General features: G+C 37.6%; 1 long non-coding RNA gene across 1 annotated transcript; it reads right to left on the reverse strand.

Moving 5' to 3' along the window:
* Positions 1 to 709: 709 nt before the first annotated feature.
* On the reverse strand, positions 710 to 1,015 carry LOC122723781. Its single transcript, XR_006350937.1, has 2 exons — positions 940 to 1,015; positions 710 to 810 (listed from the first exon to the last, which is right to left on the reverse strand). It is a non-coding gene; the product is annotated as an uncharacterized LOC122723781 (long non-coding RNA).
* Positions 1,016 to 20,586: the final 19,571 nt, after the last annotated feature.

Here is a 20,586-nt window from a genome sequence, read left to right on the forward strand (position 1 = left end):
CACGAGAATGGAATATTTGTAACCACATTTTCTTTTTGTCACAGCAACTTTTTTTTGTAAGTGATTTTGCTATGATTATGTTACAAAAATAATAATGTGGCAATTTAAACTTATGTATAGTTACAAATTTAATTTTATGGCTAACATATCTAAATTTAGCCATAAACTTAATTGTATGACAAAAAATATTTACTATTAGCCACATTTAAATAATTATAAGGCAAGAATAAAATTTATAGCCACAAAAATAAGAAAGTGACAAGTTCTAGTATAATTGTTACACTTAATTTTATTTTATAACTATTGAATAAAGCCACAAAATTATTAAATTAGAAGCTATTCTAAATATAGTACATACGGCTACTATTAATTATTTGTAGCTAAAATGTAATATTTATTTAATTTATTATTATTTAATGGGATTATATTATAATTTAATATTACATATGTTATTTATCTATTAATAATTTTGATAAAATTTATAATAGAATATAAAATTTATATAAAAAATTTAGTTAAAATTTAAATTTATAAAATAATTATATATTAACATTAAGACTCAATCAGAATGACAATTATAAAATAACAATAAATTTAATCTAAAATAACTAATATCCAAAATAAACTAATTTAAGTCATAAAACAATCACACTAAAAATACTTAAAATTATAATATTATACTAACACTAATATTAATATTTAAATTTTCTAAAAGTAGTATTATAAGGCTGCTGGCTGCTTCAAAATCCAAAACTTCAAATATACTGCAAATCATCCTCCAATTTCATCATCTTGGGAATCCTCCATAGGCTGTATAAAATTTTATTTGAAAATATTAATAACAAAATTATATAAAATAGATAAGGTTCATACTAGTTATATAGCTTACAAAAATTCTTATATTAGAAAAAAAATGAGACTTTATTTTTAATCACTTACTGATGCAATATTATTGTTTTTCTCCAAAAGCATCTTGAATTTCTGCTCCCATATTCTATTCATCTCTGCAAGTTTCCCATCCATTTGCTTCTTAACATCATTTACTTGTTCATTTGCTTCTTTTTGAATTTATTGGACACGCTCGTTTGCTTCTCTTCTTGAAGTATCAAGTTGTCTAAGTAGTTCTATCTTTGTAGGTCTAGCACCAAAATATTTCGTGACATTTTTTCCAGGACCATAAGCACGTACATAACCATTTTTTTCTGGCCCAAGTACATCAGCAAACATAGCATCATCATCCAGTGAAATTTGTCCTTCTTCTCGTTGTTTCTTTAGTTGCTGAAACTTTTCCTATAGAGATATTTATATTTATTGATATTAAAAAAATCAAAATATAGCATAAAATACATAACAAATAAATAAAACATATGTAAAAAGTATTACAATAGCATCATCAGCAGAGCAAAGCTTTTTGTCCCCGTGTATGGCGGCATAGAACGCTTGCATCTATTTGTCTTATTTTTGTTGCTTCTCTCCTAAATAAAAACAATGAAAAATTTTCAGAATTTATGTTAGCTAACAGAAACTGAGTTCATATAAAATAAATTATTAAATTTTACACGAATTTTTAATACCTGAAATGCATTTTTGTCCAAAGATTAACCAAATACTTCCAATCTTTTACATCAATATCCTTAGGCTTGTTTCGGAGACGAAGTGAATAAGTTGCCTTTGAATCAAAGTACTTCTTCTTCAACTTATACCTATAATACCTATATAATGCATTCATATGACCGAAAATTGCTCCCTTTCTTGCATCAGAATACTCAAAAGTGAACTTTTCCTTTTAAGTGTGCCAAATTTTATTTTATTTTATTTTAAGTGTGCCAAATTTTATTTTATTTTAACTGTTACACAAAAATTTTATTTTATTTTAAGTGTGCCAAATTTTAATATTTTTTATGTGCTAAGACTAATCGTTTGATTCTTGAAAAATGATTCGACAAAAAGTTTCCAGTACTATTATCTAATTGTTTTATGTGCTGAAAATATATATACATAAAATTCTTAATATATGTATCTTGTGATTTCCAAATAGCAAAATTAACTCTATAAAATAACAATCATGTTGAGAATGAAAAATTAAAAGATAATGCAAGTGCTCAATTTTTGTGTATCTTTTGTGGTCGCTACTCAAACCATGTTAACTAAAAACAAATTATTAGTTCTTAAACTATAAGTGCACTTGCTTCGTCCAAGGATATATTTTGACACAGATTACCATAATTTAAAAGCATCCTTCAACTAAAATTGATTCATTAATATGTAACTTTTTAAGTTAGAAAATAATTCTTAATAACTTTTCTATCTAAACAAATGGACAATAGAAGAAAAATTGATTGAGAGACAAAAAAAAAACATATTATATGAAATTTTTTAGAACCTCCAAGCATATTTTTTGAACTTGATAAACCAATATATAATACCTAGAGGACCTCAGAGTAATTCTCCAAATTATTTTATTAGTTATAGTATTCTATCGTAGTTATATAATTGTGGCTAATTTGATAGCTAATTCCATGACTCTTTGATAATTATAACTAAAATATCATAGTACTCATACAATTCATTTAGCTACGATGTTGTGGCTAATGATTTAGTAATAGTTATGACAGACATAATTACATGACTAATATTTTTATATTTCTGCCACAAATTTTTTGTAATGACTAATAAACTGTAGTTAATAAAATAATTATTACTATAATCATATTAGCTTTGTGGCTATTAAAATTATTACCTATAATATTAATGTGTTGTGACTACAATGGTAGTAATTGTTACAAAAAAATTAAATTTATAGCTATTATATCTATTAGCTATGATATTACTTTGTAGCTAAAATTAATTATGGCAAATAGTCAACAAATAGTTACATTATATATAAAATAAAATAAAAAATACATATTAGTTATAATTGTTGCATTTTTGTTACTAAATAGTTTAAATTAGCCACAATAGATTTTTAGCCGTAATAAAATAAATATATTAGCCACAATAATTTTTTTTGTAACTACGTATCGTAACTAGAGATGTAATATGTTGTAGTGCCACTTATGACTTATGACCTATTTTATATGACCTATTTTTACAAAGGGATTAATACATGTTCTATTTATTAGGTTTTATCAGACTATTGATCCCCATATTAGTTGGGTAGTCATAATGTTTTGCTAGAGGCCACTTATGACTTATGGGTCTTGTAGGACTGGGCCTATTGCCAATTAATGTGAGTCTATTGGGTCACACACATAAGAACGTTGTTGATGTGCTATGACATATTAATGGGTTAAAAGCCCAAAGCCTATTAATATAATTAATAATAATAAAGTGTTATTATTATTAATCATTAATATAATTAATAATAATAAAGTGTTATTATTATTAATTATTTATTATTATGAGATAATAATATTTAAAAGATCTGCAGTCTATCTGTAACTGTTACTCTATCACATAAGATATTTGAGTATCTGTGAGATTGTAATAGTGGGTTATGTGGGAAAAACAAAAAATTGAAACATATAAATACTCCTCCTATGAATTGTGGAAGGTTGATGTTAATTTTTGATAAAAATTCAGTCTAACTATTGTAGATTGTGGAGCACATAATCTATCCATCTTTGAGAGAGCTAGCACTCTAGAATAATAGAAGACGTTCGTGTGGATACCATAGAGGGTGTTCGTTTGAAAAAGCAGCACCATCAGTCCGTCATTGTATCTTCTTGACGAGATTAACAGGTTAGTCTTACATCCTTCTTATGAAATAAACGAAGCACTCGGATTCTGGAAAAAGGAAATCCGAGATTTTTATTTTTCCGCTGCGCAATTCTGATTGCAATAGTCTCGGGATTTCCCAACGGTGGTATCAGAGCCTGTTGTGCTTTTCGTTTAAATTAATTACGCCATGATTAATATGATATATGTGATATATGTTTATTAGAATGGCATGGTTGAATGATTAGATCATTTAGATAATTTTAATTTTTGTTAGAAAAATTAAATTAATAAAAAAAAATTCTGCAAATCGTGTTGATGAAGAACACGACTGCAGGGCCATATCCACCATCGTGCTTGGCTCCGGTATCTTCGTGATTATCACGAACGATGGTTATGCAAGATCCAACAGCTTCGTTAATGAGGGAAGCGACCATGCCCGATGGTGAGACCCGGTCGGTGTGCGCCGTTGAGGCGCGCTGTTGCCTTGCGTCCTCATCGCGCAATGGCGGAGGTAAAGCTTCGCATGGCGTGGCCGCCATGCGTAGGATGGTCGCGCGCCCGTTTGGTCGCACGCCCAGTAGGTCGCGCGCCCGAGGGGTCACGCGCCGATGTGTCGTGCGCCGGTGGGCCACGCGCTGGTGTGTCGCGCGCCGGTCGGGGCGGCGGCTAGGGCTTCTTCCTGAGGAAGATGATGCCCTAATTACAATTCTGCCCCTGAAATTAAAAAAAATAAGAAAATAAATTTTAAAATTATTTTCTTTAGTCTTTAAATCAGATTTAAATGACTATATTTTATTATTTTCTTTTAGTCTTTAAATGAGATTTAAATGACTATATTTTATTATTTTGTCATATATTAGTATGAGATACTATGCATTATAATATATATATATATGTGTGTGCATATAGAATGCTATAATATATATATGCAAGACAAAATAATTAAAATTAAAAATTGAACCCTCACTCTAAAATTTTAAGTTTTAATGCCACCCATATATTAAATACCTATCAAGACTAAGATCGCCAAAATGCAGGTTTTGTCAAAGTATAGTGCTTAGGTTATCTTAGTAAGATAGGATGAGTAATAGTTACTCATTTATTTAATCATGGTTGGGCTTAATTAGGGTATCAAAATGGTTTTGGGCCTAAGGCATTAGATGGGGTATAACATGCAATTTGACATATAATGTCAACACCTCATAATTTTAAGAGTTACATTAGATGTAATTGGTAAGGAGTTACCTACCTAAATAACTTAATTCTAAGCGTCATACCAAAGCTGACTTAGAATTAGGTGAAATATGGATCTTAGCCCACTAAAATATTATTGAAGGTTATATTTTAGTGGGAGATTATTATCACCTCAATATTAATTTACTAAATTGATTATATTTGCATATTTTGTAGATAATTATGGTTGATAATAACAATTCCATCTTATCATTATGATCCATTCTTGAGAATGATAAACTGAAAGAAAATGGAACTAATTTTGTTGACTGGTTTAGAAAATTGAGAATTGTTCTCAAGCAAGAGAAAAAGTCCTATGTGCTTGATGAAGCTATCCCAGAACCACCTCCTGCTGATGCTACTAATGCTGTTAAGAACAAGCATAAGAAACATATGGATGATTCTAATGACATTGAATGTCTTACGTTGGCAACTATGTGCCCAGAACTTCAGAAGGATCTGGAGCACCTTGAGGCTTATGAGATGAGTGTCCATCTCAAACAAGCTTTCCAACAGCAAGCTAGGCAGGATAGGTATGAAACCACCATTGCATTGCATGATTACAAAATGGCTGAAGGTGAATCAGTTAGTGCTCATATTTTGAAGATGAAAGGCTACATTGATCACCTTGCTAGGCTTGGCTATCCTCTGAGTTTAGAACTCTCTACGGATTTGATCCTACATTCTTTACCTAGCAGTTTTTCTCAGTTTGTCATGAACTATAACATGAACAACATGGAGAAATCCATTCCTGAGTTGCATGGGATGCTAAAGATAGCTGAGGTAAATGTCAAGGAAAAGCCTACCCAAATTTTGAATGTCAATAAGGGTAAGCCCATGAAAAATAAGGGGAAGCCCAAGTCTAAAGGTGGTAATGGGCCTAAAGGACGAGGCAAGCCTAAATGGCAATCCAAGGCAAAAGTTCCTAAGGAAGGAATCTGCTTCTATTGCAAGGAACCAGGGCATTGGAAGAGAAATTGCAAACTCTATTTGGATGAGTGCAAGAAGAAGAAGAGTAGTGAGACTACGACTTCGGGTATTTATGTTATAGATATTAATTTATCTATTTCTACTTCATGGGTATTAGATACCAGATGTGGTTCTCACATTTGTACAAATGTGCAGGATCTCAAAAGGAGTAGAAAACTGAAAAAGGGCGATGTGGATCTACGCGTAGGCAATGGAGCAAGAGTTGCTGCATTAGCTGTAGGGACTTATGAACTTATTTTGCCCAATGGGCTTTTGTTAGTTTTGAACAATTGCTTTTATGTTCCTACTTTGAGTAGGAATATTATTTCAGTTTCTGTTTTGGACGATGAAGGTTTTTCTCCATTTATAATAAAGATTTGCTTTATTGTATTGCAAATTCATATGATGGCCTTTATGTCCTTAATCTAGATGATACTAGAGACAACAATATCTATAACATAACTTCTAAGAAAACTAAGCCAAATGAGTTAAACCCAACATATTTATGGCACTGTCGTCTTAGCCATATAAATGAGAATCGCATATCTAAGCTCCATAAAGATGGTTTATTAGATTCATTTGATTTTGAATCATTTGAAAATTGTGGATCTTGTTTGCTTGGTAAGATGACAAAGGACCCTTTTACTAGACAAGGTCAAAGGGCTTCAGACTTATTGGGCTTAATACATACAAATGTATGTGGCCCACTAAGCAGGGGAGGTTACCAGTACTTCATTACATTCACTGATGATTTCAGTAGGTATGGCTATGTCTACCTAATGAAACATAAGCATGAATCTTTTGAAATGTTTAGAACTTTTCAAAATGAAGTAAAAAATCAACTTGGTAGAACTATTAAAGTGCTTCGATCTGATCGAGGTGGTGAATATTTGAGCCAAGAGTTTGATGAACATCTTAGAAATTATAGAATTGTTTCACAATTAACTCCTCCAGGAACTCCACAATGGAATGGTGTTTCTGAAAGGAGAAATCGAACTTTATTAGATATGGTTCGATCTATGATGAGTCAAACAAATCTCCCTTTATCGTTTTGGGGTTATGCCTTGGAAACAGCTGCATTCATTTTAAACCGAGTACCATCGAAAGCGGTTGAAAATACACCATATGAGTTATGGACTGGCAAAATGCCCAGTTTGTCTTTCCTTAAGATTTGGGGTTGTGAGGCTTATATGAAACGCCCAATTTCAGATAAGCTAGCTCCAAAATCTATCAAGTGCAATTTTATGGGGTATCCTAAGGAAACCAAATGATACTATTTCTATATTCCTTCAGAGAACAAAGTGTTTGTTGCTCGAAATTGTACCTTTTTGGAAAAGGAATTTATCTCTCAGAGATTCAGTGGGAGTACAGTGCAACTTGAGAAAACTCAAGCACCACAAGAAAGCATTGAACCGCAGATAGAACCACTTTCAGAACCACAAACAGTTGTAGAAACTGAAAGGGTGACACAAGTCCTATGCAGATCTGATAGGACACGTCATCAGCCTGAGAGATATGGATTTCTCATGACTGATAGTCGTGAACTTTTGCTCATTGATCAAGATGAGCCTACTACCTATCAAGACGCTGTGTCAGGTCCAGATTCTGACAAATGGCTTTTTGCCATGAAATCTGAAATGCAATCCATGTATGACAATCGAGTTTGGTCATTAATTGATCCCCCTGAGGGTATTAAGACCATTGGTTGCAAATGGGTTTTCAAGAAGAAAACTGACATGGATGGAAATGTGCATACCTACAAAGCAAGGCTTGTTGCAAAAGGTTTCAAACAAACTCATGGTATAGACTATGATTAGACCTTTTCGCCAGTTGCAATGCTTAAGTCAGTTAGAATTCTCATTGCCATTGCTGCGTACTATGATTACGAGATATGGCAAATGGATGTCAAAACAGCTTTTCTTAATGGAAACTTGCTCGAGGATGTGTACATGACACAAACTGAGATTTTTGTAATCCCTGAGAATTCTGGAAAGATTTGCAAGCTTCAGAGATCCATTTATGGATTGAAGCAAGCTTCTCGGAGCTGGAATCTTCATTTTGATGAAACAGTCAGTGACTTTGGATTCATCAAGAATGAAGATGAACCTTGTGTTTACAAGATGGTTAGTGGGAGTGCAGTTGTGTTTCTAGTCCTATATGTGGATGACATATTACTCATTGGAAATGATATCCCTACCTTGTAAAAGGTTAAGACTTGGAAGGGAATTTTTTTTCAATGAAGGACTTAGGTGAGGCTGCTTATATCCTTGGTGTTAAGATCTATAGGGATAGATCCAAGAGGATAATCGGTCTGAGTCAAAGTACTTATATTGACAAGGTGCTGAAGAGGTTCAGCATGCAAGATTCCAAAAGAGGATTCTTGCCCATGTCTCAAGGTATTCATCTCAGCAAGAATTAATGTCCTAAGACATCTGATGAGCGAGAACGGATGAATAAGATCCCTTATGCTTCTACAATCGGATCCATCATGTATGCCATGTTATGTACTAGACCAGACGTCTCATATGCCTTGAGCATAACAAGCAGATATCAGGCAGATCTTGGTAAAAGTCACTGGACAGCTGTTAAGAATATCCTAAAGTACCTTAGAAGGACTGAGGATGCATTCCTAGTTTATGGAGGATTGGAAGACGAGCTAGATGTAAATGGTTACACAGATGCTAGTTTCCAAACCGACATAGATGACTTCAGATCGCAGTCAGGATTCGTATTCACTTTAAATGGTGGAGCTGTTAGCTAGAAAAATTCCAAGCAGAGCGCTGTAGCAAATTCTACAACAGAAGTTGAGTATATAGCAGCATTAGATGCAGCTAAGTAGGCAGTCTGGTTGAAGAAATTCATCTCAGAGTTGAGAGTGGTTCCCAGCATTGCAAATCCTATGGACCTTTATTGTGATAACAATGGTGCCATAGCACAGGCAAAGGAGCCCAGATCTCATCAGAGATCTAAACACATACTCAGGCGATATCACCTTATTTGAGAGATCATTGATAGAGGAGATATCAAAATATGCAAAGTAGATACAAATGACAACATTGCAGATCCACTGACCAAGCCTCTTTCACAGGTCAAGCATGATCAACACACTAGGTCTATAGGTATTAGATACTTGTATGATTAGGCCTAGTGCAAGTGGGAGATTGTTAGTGTATATGCCATAGGCCATTATCTTGGACTTTTATGTATGTCATTTTGGTTATTAATAAAAGAGATTTTTATCATTATTATTTGTTTGCATGTTACATAATAATGATTATCATCCCTGGTTGCTTATTATTATGTTGATAATAATAAAATATAGCTAGTATGATTATTGATTGATAATCATGAGATGATTATGTATATGTTGATATAATTCAATAATCATAGATACTTGTTAGAGAACAAAGTATTGGATGGACCCGCATTGAGATCACTACATGGGTTATTTTCATAAGTGAATCTCAAAGTAGTTATGTCTTAATCCTTTGACTTGAGATTGTCATAGTTTCCAACATAAGGACTATTATGTTTTGACATAACCAAACATTGTCTTTAATCGGACAATCATAAAGGTTATGATTGAGCATAATAGAAATTATGTAGAGGATATTGAACAATCAAGATAGGATTTGTCCCTCTCTCTGAGAGAGATATCTTCTAGGCCCCTCGATAAGTGAGACTGAGAAATGCATGGCCGTGCTCAAATGAATTGATAGTGTGATCAATATCATTTGAATTTATCAGTCTACTTAGAGATCGAGAAATTATAAGTTTGAATATTATAAGTTTGACATTGACCATGACTTATGTTCAAACTAGATATCGTGTGATAAATGGATTAATACATGTTCTATTTATTAGACTTTATCGGACTATTGATCCTCATATTAGTTGGGTAGTTATAATGTCTTGCTAGAGGCCACTTATGACTTATAAGTCTTGTAGGACTGGACCTATTGCTAATTAATGTGAGTCTATTGGGTCACACACAAAAGAACGTGGTTGATGTGCTATGACATATTAATGGGCTAAAAGCCCAAAGCCCATTAATATAATTAATAATAATAAAATGTTATTATTATTAATTAATAATTAATATTAATTAATAATAATAATGTATTTTTATTATTAATTATTTATTATTATGAGATAATAATATTTAAAAGATCTGTAGTCTATCTGTAACTGTTACAGATAAAGAACTCTATCACATAAGATATTTGAGTATCTGTGAGATTGTGATTGTGGGTTATGAATTGTGGAAGGTTGATGTTAATTTTTGAGAAAAATTCAGTCTAACTATTGCAGATTGTGGAGCACATAATCTATCCATCTTTGAGAGAGCTAGCACTCTAGAATGATAGAAGACGTTCGTGTGGATACCATAGAGGGTGTTCGTTTGAAAAAGCAGCACCATCAGTTTGGCATTGTATCTTCTTGACGAGATTAACAGGTTAGTCTCACATCCTTCTTATGAAATAAACGAAGCACTCGAATTCTGGGAAAAGGAAATCCGAGATTTTTATTTTTCCGTTGTGCAATTCTGATTGCAATAGTCTCGGGATTTCCCAACAGTACTTCGGCCTTATATGTGACTTTTCTGATATATACTACAAAATTATGATATGTACTATGACCTTATATATGACTTGTTCTGAAATATAATACAAAATTATGATATATAATTCAGCCTTATATGTGACTTTTCTGATACATACTACTTTTCTGAATGTGACCCATAAATGTACAAATTACATGTATATTATTATGCTACTATCTCATTTGGAAACATCTGCTAACATTACATATTACTCGTACCTGCAAAGGTTGTTTGTCAGTTCTTTTCCTTACAATTTGTAAATGCTATACAATACTTACACATTTTATTTTACAGGTATTTTAAGCAGACAAAATTATCGTGATTATACGAGTCGGGACCCTCATAATCAGTCTTTATTGATACAACAACAGTGAAATAGCTCGGCTCAAACTAACCCCAATAACTTTTTGGACCCATTTTCTACTTGATCCAAAATGGTTAACCCAAGTTATTTAGTAGTTTCATGCTAGCTATTATATACAATTCTGATTTTCTATAATCTTCCGATGTGGGATGACTTCCGCAGTAGAAGCAGACAGCTGACCGTTACACTCGGTCCCGCTAAATTTTGTGACGTTCATGTCGTAATTGAATCAGATACAATTGCTAAACCAGGACCAGACCCTCGGGTATTGTGTTTCGCTAGTACCTCAGGCGGCTCCACCTCGTCTCTTACGGGTAGCCCTTTCCTCGCAGGCCCACTAGCTCTGCATAATTTGTCTGACCTAGGGTGGCTCTGATACCAATTGAAATAACCCAGTCCAAACTGGCCCAAATAACTTTTGAACCCACTTTCCACTTGGCCCAAAATGGTTAATCTAAGTTATTTAGTAGTTTCGTACTAGCTATTATATACAATTTAAATTTTCCACAATCTGCCGATGTGGGACGGCTTCCGCAGCGGAAGCAGGTAAATGTCACATGCAGTCTCATAGATCGCAATCGGTTTGAAATGAGAAAATTACAAATGAGCTATTATATTGTAAGCAATCTGCGAGTATTTTGAAGCAAGATTTTCACTTTCATATTGAGGCATATCTCAGAATTTCTGCCAGAATAGGATTCTTTTAGCTGGATCATCATTTAATTACAACATTGATTGCAAGGTGAAGTCCAAAAACACACACATTTATGATGCCAATAGGAGAGTGTACAATTACTCTCCAGGATGTAAGTGTTGTTTCAGACCTACCTATAAATGGATATATTGTTGTTGGTAACTCTATTATAAATTGGATGATGCATTGTCAAGATCTTTTGGGTCTCGTACCTCCCGTTAATATAATGCGTAGTAGCTCTTTGCCATTAAGTTGGTTAGTCGAAAATTTTAATGAGCTACTAGATGATGCTGATGAAGATGTGGTCCAGAGTCATGCTCGTGCTTATATTTTATGAATCATTAGGGTTTCCTTTTCACTGATAGAAATCCTAGTAGGGTTAACCTAATGTTTCTTCCTCTTATTGCTAATTTACATAGAGTCGGCATGTATAGTTAGGATTCAGTTTGCCTTGCTTGGTTATACAGGAAACTTTGTCAGGTCAGAATGTCTCAATTAAGTGGAGCCCTACATATTCTCCAGATATGGGCATTGAACCGATTTACTTCAATAGCACCATTTACAAATATACGAGATCCATACAATGATACCCCACTTGCAAGTTGGTTAGTATTTTATGCTTATTATGACATTATTATGTTTTGCATATGACACATTCACAATAAATTCTTAAGTTTTTTTTTATAATAATTTTAGGTGGAGTAATGCACAACGTATCACTCAAGTCGTGACACATGTCTTGACAGAATGGGCGATCCAGAGGTATTATATAAAATATTTTATGTACTTTGATGAGTACAATATTTTTTATGTTATTGTAATAAATCTAGTTTTTTTTGTCAGATGGTATGGGAGCCATATTCCAATGAACTTCTTGCATCATTACCATTGTATTGTATACAAGGACGTGACATTTGGAGAGCAGTGGTTCCCTTTATTTGCTTCCACGTGGTAAAATAGCATCAACTAGATAGGGTGTTGTGCCAATTCGATATGCAACAATCAATATCAAATCCACCACGCCAGCCAGCTAATTTTCACAATACATCTCTACTGTCATCTGATAATAATTGGATTACTGTTCATGCATGTTGGATTGGCATATGGGAAGATAGATGGGAGAAGTTGGTTAAAGCAGCACCGTCGGATGGGCAACTTCATTATCATTTAGAGTACCTGAAATGGTATAAAAGAGTTTCTCATCAATAGATATCGCATCGTGGTGCAACTATTCGCACAATGGTAATATCTTATTATTCAATATATTTTCATATGTTTATATTTATTTAAAATATTATTGTTTAATTATATAATGTCAATAGGATGACGATATCCAAAATATTCATCTAATAAATTCACAGTTTCCTAATCCGGATATCGATCTTATTGAAAGACAAACAATAACCATGTTCTATGCCATGGAGGAAGAGAAACGAATAACTAAAATACCTCCACTACAACCTACTCCTCGGGCACAACCTATGCTAGATGACTCTGACTGTAATACCCGGCTAGGCCCCGGCATCGAAATTCCTGCCTTCTGGCGAAATCTTGGATGTCGGAACCCTCTAAAAGGGTAAAATCATGTTTTTATAAAATGTTTTTACATGTTTTATGCTTTGAACGAAGAAAGAAATTGAGTTTTGAAAGAAAAGACTAAGGTTGGGAAAAGCCAGGTTCGGCCGCCGAACATTGGTGACTTGCGGAAGCTCTTTTGGCCCCCGAAGGTGGTCTGGCCAGCCACCTATAAAAGGCCCCTTGTCCGAAAATAGGCGAGTTTTCTCTCTCTATTTTCGGGCAAAGGTGAGATTTCGCCCTCCTTTGGTTGATTTTGAGTTTTCCTTCAATCTCTTCAAGTTTTAACAAGTTTTAACTTGGTTTTGAAGATTTTTTAGCTAAGATCAAGATTTTGAAGCTTGGAGACCCCGGAGCACGATTTGTCCCCATCTCTGAGTTTGGATTGCCTCTCCTCTCGATTTTCAAGAGCTAAGAGTAGATCCTACATTTCTTTCATGTTTTTAGTAAGTTTTGAGGGGTTTGAAGGGTGTTGGATGCATGTTTAGGGTAGTTGCAAAATGTTAGGGTTTATGTGAGTTAAATGATAAAATGAATGTTTATTGTATGTTAAATGTTGATGTTGTTGGGGTATAGGTTAGTTTTAAGCCCCTAAATGCTTGAGGATGTGTTTATGCATGATTTTGAGTGGTTTGGTTTGAGTTTAGAGGTTTTGGGTGGCTGGATGAGTGTTTGTGGCTTGGGTTCTGCCATTTTGGAAGACCCAGGTTCGGCAGCCGAAGCCATGTTCGGCCACCGAACCTGCCTGTGGAGGCAGTTTGGCCGCCTAAACTCGCCCCCGAAAGTTTGGACTTTCGGATCTGGAGGGGAGTTTCGACCGCCAAACCTACCGCCGAAGGTTGGTGACTTTCGGCTCTGGACAGACTTTCGGCCGCCGAACCCTGCCCCTGAAAGTGCCTGACTTTCAGCTCTGGAGGGACTTTCAGCCGCTGAACCTGCCGCCGAAAGTGCCATGTTCAGCCTTCCTTTGCATGTTTTCTATGCATGTTTTGGTGATGTTTTAGGGAGTTTTTGGGGAGATGTTTAGAGATATGATACAGTATGTTTGGTCCCTCATTTGAGTCCACCTGTATAGGTTCAGACCCGAGGAACCGAGGAACCGATGACCCCAGCAGTGAGATAGCTGCTTCAAAGTCCTTTCAGAGTCGGCCAGAGGTGAGTAGAACATAACTCCTTTTATTTTCAAAGCAATGAAATCATTTTAGCATGATCCATGCATCACGAATGCCATGATATGTATTAGGCTGTTTTGCATTAGCATACACGAATATGATGCATTGCATAATATGTTGTTGATATGGATGGATATTGGATGACCCACTAGCCCTCGATATGATATGTTATGTTACGGTATGGAAGTCCAGTGAGGCCCATTCTATGCCTCTGGCACGATGTAAGAGAAAGACCAGTGAGGCCCATTCTACGCCCCTGGCACATTGGATATGTTATATTATGTGATGTTAAGAGAAAGACAAGTGAGGCCCATTCTACTCTCCTGGCACAATTGGACTATGTAGAGGGTTATTGATGACAAATCCATCCGTGATGTGAATTGTTTGTGATGTGATGCATTTCATGGAAGCATATGTTTTAATATATTGTTTTACTGTTCTGCTCACTGGGCTCTAATAGCTCACCCTTTTCCCTTAACCCCAGGCTTGCAAGTTCAGAATAGACCGGGAGGTCAGCAAGAGTAAAGGCATAGTGTATGTAATAGTTAGTTGTGGACATGAAAGACAATGTAATGAAATGTAATCTAAGATATTGTTCAGATTTGTATTGAGGATTAGTATTGTGCTTGGCCCTAGAGTTTATGGTTAATCCCTTTTGATACATGATCTTTATGAAATGTTTTATTAATGTGATGCAATCCAAGCTTGATGTATGAAATGTCGACCCAACTAGATGATACGGATAAGGAAATAATACGATACTTCAAAGATTTAAAAAGGGAAACTCCAAATCATGACAAATCAAGTTACCATTGCTTAATTCAAGGCTTACGAGATGAGAACTATATTTGGAAAGCATGGGAGAATAAGGAAACAAATCAGACTCTCTTCAACACATGTGGACGCACAACACAATTTCAGATCGCGTAATGCATGTGTGGCCAAATTGCATTTAGGCCAGTTTTATTATTTGGTATTTTAGTATTTTGTGGGATTTGTTTTAAATTAATTTGGCCTATATTAGAAGCCAAATTCGTGCAACCCATTTAGGAAGGAGATTTCTCCAAGATAATTTAGGAAAATGATCTTTAATGTAATCCAGATTTGACTATTTGACTAGATACCCTTCCTATATTGTAATTACACCTTCCTACAATAGAATTAGGGTTTGAAGGCTATAAAAACACCCTTAAGGTAGCAGCCACGAGAAGGCGGTGAATAAAAATGATTTTTTGAACAATATTTGGTTCTTCTCCATTATTTGGTAACTTATCAAGGTTTAACCTTGTGGCGTTCTGATATGGATTTCCTCCATGCTTAGTTAACTTATCAAGAATTTCTTGTGGCGTTCTCGAAGCTGGAATCGCTTGATTATCTATGTTTCTAATCACATGGTTGGTTAGGGGTGTGGTAGAGCAACCTTCGCTTGATTATCCATGTTTCTAATCACATTCGTTGGTTAGGGGTGTGGTAGAGCAACCTTCTGGAAGATATCTTTGTCTTGTTCTTTATCAAGTTGTGTGATGGGGTTTTTTATCACAAGTTGGTCCTGGGTTCCGCATCACTAGAGCATTTGATGAGGGCTCTAGTATGGGGGTTTTATGTATTCAGTCTAGTGCATGCACAGGTCAAGCTTGGTAGATGGAAAGTTTAAAATTTTTATGAAAATGTATGATCATGTATGGGATTTATCAGGTATGACAGGTTGTATGTTAGGCTTGCTACGGGTCCCGGCGACCTTAAGTCGATCTGGATCCTAGTGCCGGTAGCGGTCCGATTTCGGGTCGTTACATATTAGTATCAGAGCCCTAGGTTCACATGGTCGGACCTAAAGAGTGTTGGGCTCATAGATGTTTTAGAAGGGCAAGCACAATAGGAGAATCATGTCCACTAGGATAGGATGTGGAGTCCTGTCTTGAATGATGATGTGAAATGCCATGATTTTATGCATGTGCATTAATGTTATGTTGTATGTGATGCGGGTTCATGTGTTTCCACATGAACTATATGTTGCTGATGTTTTGTGTATGTGTTGTTTTTCAGTAATCAGGATGAGAGGCACTCATCGATCTGCACGATTGACTGGAGTCCCACCAAAATGTGAGGGCATGAATGCCCGTCCCCTTGCATTGCCAAGGGCAATGTCCTGTAGATCTAGTAGGGAGAGAGTGTTAAGGGACCCTAGAAGGTCTTTTGATGCAAGCAGAAGGGGAGCAGTTTAGGGAGGAGTGTCAGCTGAGGGGGATGAGATGGATGTTGACCAGAGAAGGGATGGAAGTCTGGGTGTAAGCATATCTGAGGAGGGTACAGGGGAGTCACAAGGAGGCATTCAGGCCTCGGGGTTTGGTTGTCCACCCCAATATCCACCCTTTCCACAGGGCCCAGGGTATCCGATGGGGGGTACATCGGATTACTCCAGTTTTAACCCATACCCTTCCTACATGCCTTACCCTCCCTTTTACTCACAGTACCCTATGTATCCACCCTCACCTTTCTACCCAAATGTAGCAAACCCTAATCTAGGGAATGTTGCACCTCCTCCATCACCCCCTGAACCTATAGCTCCCGAAGTCCAAGCACCTAAACTTAGCTCATCTAGAGGGAGCAGAGTTAAGATGACTGATTACTTGAAGCTGGATGCTCCCAAGTTCAAGACGGGAGATGATCCATTTGGGTACCTAAAGACAGTAAAAATGATTGCAGATGAGTTAGGGGCGGATGACTGTAGAGCCATTCAGATGGCGGGGTTCACCCTTAAATGCAAAAAGGCCCGTGAGTGGTTTAAAAGCTATGTGGACCTAAGATTGGACAGTTTAACCTGGGAGGAGTTTGCTAATGAATTTGCAGGATGGGCTTTCCCTGATAGCTCAAGGGAATTGAAGATAATTGAGTTTGAGCAGCTGAGGCAGACTGAAGAAATGAGTGTTGATGAGTTTACAGATAAGTTCTTGGAGCTGTTGCCGTTTGTGGGGCAAACTTATGATATGGACCAGAAGAAAGCAAGGAGGTATACCATGAGGCTCCACCATAGGTATTCCTCCCTAATTCTTGCAGCAGAGAGGGAGAGTTTCCACACTATTGTGGATGCGGCACGGAAGATGGAGGCTAGTGCCATCATTCAGAGGACAGTTAAGCAGTCTGTGGCTCAGTCTTCGGGTTCCAAGACCCCAGGCGGGGGAAAGTTGGATCCCTCTTCTCTGAGTGCAGCAGCTTCAGGCAGTAAGAGGTGGAGTAGCACCACCAAAAAGCCAAAGAAGAATAAGTTCTGGAATCGCTTAAAATTAGGTCTGGGACTCGGTGGTGGCTCGAGCTCGGGTTCAGATGGTGCAGAATGTTTGAGGTGTGGTAAGCTACATAAGGGAGTATGTCGGTTTGGGACTACAGCCTGCTTCAGATGTGGGCAGGTGGGACACATGGCACGGGAGTGTCCTAGGGCACCTTTTATGGCACCATCCCAGCAGACAGCTTCTGGTAGTGTGGCTCAGCCAGTAGCTCCAGTCGCGACACAGGGCAGTGGCAGAGGTCGAAGGAGAGGGGCACCCTCTTATTCAGTAGGTTCTCGAGGTGAAGGTCCATCAGCTCCAGCCCGGATCTTCACTATGACACAGCAGGAGGTGAACACATCTAACACCGTGGTGTCAGGTAATCTCATCATTGGTTGTTCAGATGTGAATGCTTTAATGGACCCTGATGCATCCCATTCTTTTATTGCTCCGAGAGCCGTAGAGAGGTTGAGTTTGATAGTCTCTGGGTTAGAGTGTCCCCTCTGGGTCAGTGGACCCAAGTGTGACCCATCAGTGGTAGAGTCAGTCTGCCGGTTCAGTCCAGTGTTTGTGGAGAGTAGATGCCTTCCAGCCGTCCTTGTGGTTCTAGACTTGACGGATTTCGATGTCATTCTAGGGATGGATTGGCTATCTGCTCATGGTGCTACCTTGGACTGCAGGGACAAGGTAGTAAGATTCAGAGATCGGGATGGGTCAGAGGTTGTCTTCAGAGGAGACAGGAGGGGTACGCCTAGAGGTCTGATATCAGCCCTACAGGCTCGTAGGTTGCTCAGGAGGGTTTGTCGAGGGTTTCTAGCTCATGTGAGAGAGCTTGATAGTCAGGTTAGGGAGCTCGCCTCAGTGCCCGTGGTCAGAGAGTTTCCATATGTCTTCCTAGACGAGCTTCCAAGACTACCACCTGCTAGGGAGATAGAGTTTGAAATAGAATTGATGCCTGGAACCAGACCAATCTCTATCCCTCCCTACAGGATGGCACCAACAGAGTTGAAAGAGCTAAAGGAGCAGTTGCAAGAGCTGGTAGACAAGGGTTTCATCCGACCGAGTACCTCACCTTGGGGTGCTCCTGTGCTATTTGTAAAGAAAAAGGATAGATCCTTGAGGCTTTGTATCGACTACAGGCAGTTGAACAAAGTCACTACCAAGAACAAGTATCTGTTACCTAGGATCGACGATCTATTTGACCAGCTAGCAGGAGCAAGTTGCTTCTCCAAGATAGATTTGAGATCTGGGTACCACCAGCTGAGAATCAGGGAAGAGGATGTGCCAAAGACGGCTTTCAGGACCAGATATGGGCATTATGAGTTCCTAGTAATGTTGTTCGGGCTAACCAATGCCCCTGCAGCATTCATGGACCTCATGAACAGAGTGTTTAGCCAGTATCTGGATCACTTTGTTATCGTCTTCATAGATGATATCTTAGTGTATTCCAGAAATGCAGAGGAGCATGCCCATCATCTGAGGTTAGTTTTGCAGACCTTGAGGGAGCATGGCTTGTATGCCAAGTTCTCCAAGTGTGAATTCTGGTTGAGGAGCATCTCATTCTTGGGGCATGTTGTATCAGAAAACGGAATTGAAGTGGACCCCAAGAAGGTAGAAGCTGTAGCTAACTGGCCCAGACCCACTACAGTAACAGAGATCAAGAGCTTTTTGGGTCTGGCAGGTTACTACAGGAGGTTCGTTCAGGACTTCTCAAAAATTGCCGCTCCTATGACCAGATTAACCAAGAAGAATCAGAGGTTTGTGTGGTCTGATCAGTGTGAGGAAAGCTTTGAAGAGCTGAAGAAAAGGTTGACGTTAGTACCGGTGTTAGCTCTGCCTACCAGTAATGAAGACTTCACAGTGTTTTATGATGCGTCCCGTGTGGGATTAGGTTGTGTGTTGATGCAAAATGAGAGGGTAATTGCTTATGCTTCTAGGCAGCTGAGGAAGCATGAGTTGAATTACCCTATACATGACCTAGAAATGGCAGCTGTGATCTTTGCACTCAAGATGTGGAGGCATTACCTTTATGGGGTCAAATGTGAGATCTTCACAGATCATAAAAGCTTGCAGTACATCTTGAGTCAAAGAGAGTTGAACCTAAGGCAGAGAAGGTGGATAGAACTGCGTAGTGACTATGATTGCAAAATTCAGTACCATCCGGGTAAGGCAAATATTGTGGCAGATGCCCTAAGCCGGAAATCACTTAGCAGTCTATCCCATATTATAGTAGAGAGGAGACTGGTGGTGAGGGAATTCTATAAGCTCATCGACGAAGGGCTGCAGTTGGCGTTGTCTGGTACAGGTGATTTGATAGCTCAGTTGAGAGTAACACCCATGTTTCTGGAGCAGGTGGCTCAGAAACAGCATGAGGACCCAGAGTTAGTGAAAATTGCCAGGACTGTTCAGTCAGGCAAGAATGAGGAGTTCAGATTTGACAGCAAAGGGATCCTCCGCTACGGGAACAGGTTATGTGTACCAGATGACGTGAGTTTGAAGGGAGACATTATGAGGGAAGCTCATAATGCCAGGTACAGTGTTCACCCTAGAGCCACCAAGATGTACCAGGATCTAAAAAGAGTCTATTAGTGGCCAGCTATGAAGAGGGAAGTGGCACAGTTCGTGTCCGCCTGCGAGGTATGTCAGAGGGTGAAGCTAGAAAATCAGAAGCTAGCTGGAATGCTTAACCCACTGCCGATTCCAGAGTGGAAATGGGAGAATATAGTTATGGATTTTGTGGTGGGGTTACCGGCAACGTCCAACAGATTGGACTCCATATGGGTGATTGTGGACAGACTGACCAAATCTGCTCACTTCATCCCTGTCAAGAATGGCTATTCTGTGGACAAGTTGGCGCAAGTATATGTTGAGGAAGTTGTCAGGCTGCATGGGGCTCCCGTTTCAATAGTGTCAGATAGGGGACCCCAGTTCACCTCCAGATTTTGGCGGAGTCTGCAGAATGCTATGGGTACCAGGTTGGATTGTAGCACTGC

This window comes from Manihot esculenta, chromosome 6 (assembly GCF_001659605.2).
Source record: "Manihot esculenta cultivar AM560-2 chromosome 6, M.esculenta_v8, whole genome shotgun sequence".
NCBI lineage: Eukaryota > Viridiplantae > Streptophyta > Magnoliopsida > Malpighiales > Euphorbiaceae > Manihot > Manihot esculenta.